Here is a 4,928-nt window from a genome sequence, read left to right as displayed (position 1 = left end):
GCATAAAACCATATTGTAGAATCAGTTTACTGAAAGAAGAGCCCAATCGGTTCAGCGGTTACCGAGATTTTAAGCTTCAGACGGATGGACATACATCGTTCTACTTTGTATAAAAGACTAGCAGATGCGCCCCTAAACCATCTTAAATCATCTTTACACTAATCTTAAATCTAAAAGAGAAGTAGCCAAAAACCATCCCTAAACATATGTAAAGCTTCCCTACTATAGAGAACTAGATAACCCCCCCCCCCAAAAAAAAAAAAATTCTTTTTAAAACTAAAATTAAAATAGTGGGGTCGACTACCCCCCCCCCCAAAAAAAAAAAAAAAAAAAAATTCTTTTAAATCTAAAACACGAAAAAATTAGTTTGATTAAACCTCTAGGGGCAAAGCCCCTAGAGGCTAGGGGCGAAGCCGCTAGTACTTGATATTGGACAAAAAGAAAATGCATACATAAAAGTAACAGGATATGTGTCTGTCTAAACCAAAGAGTCTCACTAACTGCTGAACCAAAGAGTCTCACTAACTGCTGAACCGATGTGGTTCTCCTTTACAATGAAGCTTCAAATAAGTACATGGAAGGTTTATAACTATTTTAAAGATGGGCCCCATCCTAGAGAAATAACCCTAGACAATGAATCCTTCCGTAAATAAGTTATTTTTTACGCTTTAAAAACTAAAATTACAAATTTAAGGGGGGTCGACTTTCCCTTTTTCCCCAAACAACTCAAGTGCCCTTAGAGGTTTGAGTCTTGGGCCGTTGCCGCTAGTACGTACTAAAGTAACATAATGTCTTTCTATATGTCCGCTTAGATCTCGTAAACGACTTGACCGATCTTTCTAAATTTTGTTTGTCAGTTTTAAAAAAGTAAGTAAGCGGGGGGGGGGGAGGAGTGAGGTAGCAATGATTATTATTCACAGATGGATAGCAAATTACTTTGAAAGACGGACATACAAACAAAGAGTAGCTACGCTACTTCCAGTAATAATCTGTTAGTGCATTAGGAAAACTTGGTTCAAAAAGATTAAATTTTCCATACATTATACATTGAAAGCACAGCATTATCATAATTATGCACAAAAAATAGGTTTTAAAACAAACTTTTTACTAATATGATAAAAACTGAAAAAACTGGGGCAATTAATTTTTATTTTATATTCGGACGATAAAATCTAAAAATCATGAATCTTAAGGTATAAGACAATTGATGATAAATTGATGCCCATCCCCAATGATGATAAACATTTATGATAAACGAATACCCCATTTATTTTTAAGTTTTTAAGCTAACTAATGAGGTGATACATTTTTTAAAGTTTAGTACTAGTGTTATTTGAAGTCCGATGACCCCTCCCTCAATGATAAAAAATTTTGCAAAAAAACGCGATGTCAACCCATAGAAAATTTGGTGTTATCTCGTTGAACTTGAAGAATTTCTTTTATAATTTTAGATATTTTGAAAGTGAAATGTGACCATCATAATAATATTACATGCGGTTGACTAGTGTTACTTTGCAATTCTTTTTGACCTTAAATTTTTTTCATTTTAAGAATAACATAAAATTGGGAGAGGTTATTAGTTTAGTAAAGGTTACAAAATACGGTTTATGAGATCTTATGCTTCATTGTTGCTGATTAAAAAAATAACAGTGGTATTTAGTAACCAAAAGATGCTCTACATTTTTTATTTATAGTAAAAACTAAAATCATCTTAAATGATGAAGCTGCTATTCTGAAAATTCTATAAGCTACACAACACATAGGTCCAATGGTGGTTTTAGGCTATTTTATTTTTAGATTTAAGGATGGTTTAGTCTTTTTTTTTCGGTTAATAACTACCTTGAATTTTGAATACAGCTAGGGGTGCAGCCGATGGTATAAGAATATTTCAAAGAGACTTTAAACTAATCTTATTGTCTTATATTCATACTAGCGGCTTCGCCCCTAGCCTCTAGGGGCTTTGCCCAAAGAGGTTTTCGTGTTTTATATTTTTTTTTGGAGGGGGGGGGGGGATTTTTCATTTTTTGGGGGGGTTGGTGGTGTCCCACCCCCCAAGAAAATAATTATAAACCTTCCCGGGGCGTATGAGAAGCTACCCTGTAAAGGAGAACCAGATCACTTCAGCGGTTAGCGAGATTCTTCGCCGGTACAAACAAACACACAGACACACAAACAGACAGATACAACGCAAGTAAAACATCATGTTACTTTCAATTGTTTTAAACATTCGCAAAAAGCGTGAATGAAAAAAAGTATGGAGAAAGATAGTACGTCGGAATTGTTCCTGCTAAAATATACAAAACACACGCAAATGCAGGGATCTAAAGGGATAAGACAATAGTTAAAACATTTATGTACAGCCCCAATAATAATATGTTAAATACCCCTTCTGTAGATTACAATAAGTGGAAGAAACGTTTGGATACTCAACTTTATGAATTCACCTATCAAATCTCAACAAAAGTTCCCAAAGCCAACGAATACGAACATGTTATTGTAAAACTTTGGAGACTAGTATAATAAACAGCCCATTGTCCTCTCCCTGCCATGCGCAAAATGTGTATGCGAAACTTCGCTATAACTCCGACTGTCCGTCTTCTCGGCTAAAAGACAGCCTATTAACGTTGCAAGCTTTGTCTTTAACAAACATAAGAACGTTTAGTCAAAACAAGGGATCTAATGGGCTAAGGCAATGGCTGATAAATTAATGTACGTACATCTCCAATGATTATAAACAAAATTTCTCTTCTGTAGTCGATCGACCAATCAAAATTCATTAAAAGTCTTCAAAGTTGTTAAAAACTTTGGGGACTAAAGTAATAAACAGTCCATTGTCCCCTTCCTTCCTGAGTCAAAACTATGGCTAAAAAAGTTGGGTAAGGAAGTAAAACGAAATAGACTATTTATTTGTGTTTACTAGAATTCCTGTCTTTTTATTTGCTTCAAAAAATCGCCGGGCTTTTTCATCAATTGAAGAAATATCCCTACAAATTTATTTATGAAAAGGGATCTCTTTAACCTCCGGACCTATATGTTTCTCCTTTACAGTGAAGCTTCTTAAAGGTCCAGGAAAGTTTTATAACTATTATGGGGGAGGATAACTCATCCTCCCAAAAAACAAGCCCTTATAAATAATACTCTTCCTCCACGCAGTTTTTTTTATTTCAAATTTAAAGTAGAGGGTCGACTTATCCCCCCCCCTCTCTTCACTGAAGTGCTCTTAGAAAAACCTAGTGGCGTAGCCGCAAGTGTTTAATAAAGGCACAGCCTTACAAATCGTGCAAATAAAAAAGATTTGCTACAAAAAACTAAGAATTATTGAAAATTTTTAAGAAATCCTCATCTTTGTACAATTTATATTTTAAATTGTGTTTTAACTAGTGTTTACTTTAAATTTTCACATGTAGGGAGCAAGGGAAAGGTAACTATGATTAAAAACCTGCGACTATGGCTTTGCAAATAACGTATCTGCTCGACGTCAGAGAAGTGATGAGTTCAAATCTCAGCTCAACAACGCGTCATAACTAAGGATGTTAAAAATGTTTCTTAGTGCTAAGGGAATAAGGTAGGGTACAGGGAATGCCTTGGCTCAAAAAATAGGCGCAACTCATAGCCATTCACAGTTAGGACCTCCAGAAAAAGGTCTTGTAAAGGACAAAGGTGTTAATCTAATACCCTGGGTTTTTGGACAGAAAAGGAGATAGTTGGCTCCCCTTGGTTTTCCTTGATTGTTGAACCTGACTTTAAAGTGTCATGGACATCAAACTTGCCTGTATGAGGACATTGACGAAGTAACTATGATTATAAATTGTAAAGAAGAATTGCCCCTGTTTTGAAAAATATCCATTATTTAGGGTAGATTAAGTCACATGGGCTTATTTCAGGTTTAATACACATAGTTAGTCTAGGTAGTATCCTCTTATAGAGTTTATGCCCATAGAGGCTTGGAAGTGGTTGACTGTTTCAATCCCATGTGGGTAGAATTTAATGGTATTCCTAATATTAGATTTGTTGTCTTTTATGGGTTTGTTTAATGGTTGTAACTAATGATCAAACACAAACCCTGAAAATAAGATTTGTAATAAGTTTCCTTAAAAAAGTCAGTTACTTTGAAGAGGTAAAGTACATTTTCTGAAGGTTTTGAATGGCTTATTTAACTCAGGCTTTAGCTCAAAACCATAATCTACTTGTGAGTGTTATAACAATTTAACTAAAATATATTAGATAAATAGATTTAAAGACAAAAAATCAATAATTTAACAATGTCTAAATAAATGACAATATATGAATTGATGAAGAAAAAAAATATATCTTTAATTGAGCCAATTGATTTATCCCTTAATATCCTTCAGTTATCAAGTTACTTTGCTACCAATATTTTGAGGGGTTTAGTGTTTATACTAGTGTTGGGCCGGATATCCCGTTAAGCTGAATCTCTGGCCAGATATCAACTATTTTCAATATCTGGCCTAATACTGGATATTGAAACTATCTGGATACCCGATATCCAGATGATTTCTAATGCTGGATATTTGGTTATCTGGTGTTGGAAGATATCCAGCCAGATACTGGATTAGGAATCAGCTGGATATCTGGACAAAAAAGTATCCGGCCCAACAATAGTTTATACCCTACTTGAGAATTAGCTTCAATTTTGTTTGTCATGTAATATCTTCAGGCATAAAAAATAACACAGTTTATTAAAAAAATCCATGTTATTTATGTATGTTTATTGAAACATATAGAGAAAAAAATATATTATGCTTTTTTCTAAAGTACACATATTTTAAAGCAATGACAGTGTTTAACTACAAAATAAAATTCTAAAGTAATCTTGATTTAATTTTAATCAGCTTTTCAGGATTTTTTGCAAGGATTTTTTCTTGTAGCTTAGGGCATCCCCCTCCAAAAAAATTACCCTTCCAAAA

Source organism: Acartia tonsa, chromosome 9 (genome assembly GCF_053477335.1).
Source record: "Acartia tonsa isolate MP-2025a chromosome 9, ASM5347733v1, whole genome shotgun sequence".
Classification (NCBI taxonomy): domain Eukaryota; kingdom Metazoa; phylum Arthropoda; class Copepoda; order Calanoida; family Acartiidae; genus Acartia; species Acartia tonsa.
The sequence above is the reverse complement of the archived record's forward strand: the minus strand, read 5'-3'. Positions refer to the sequence as shown.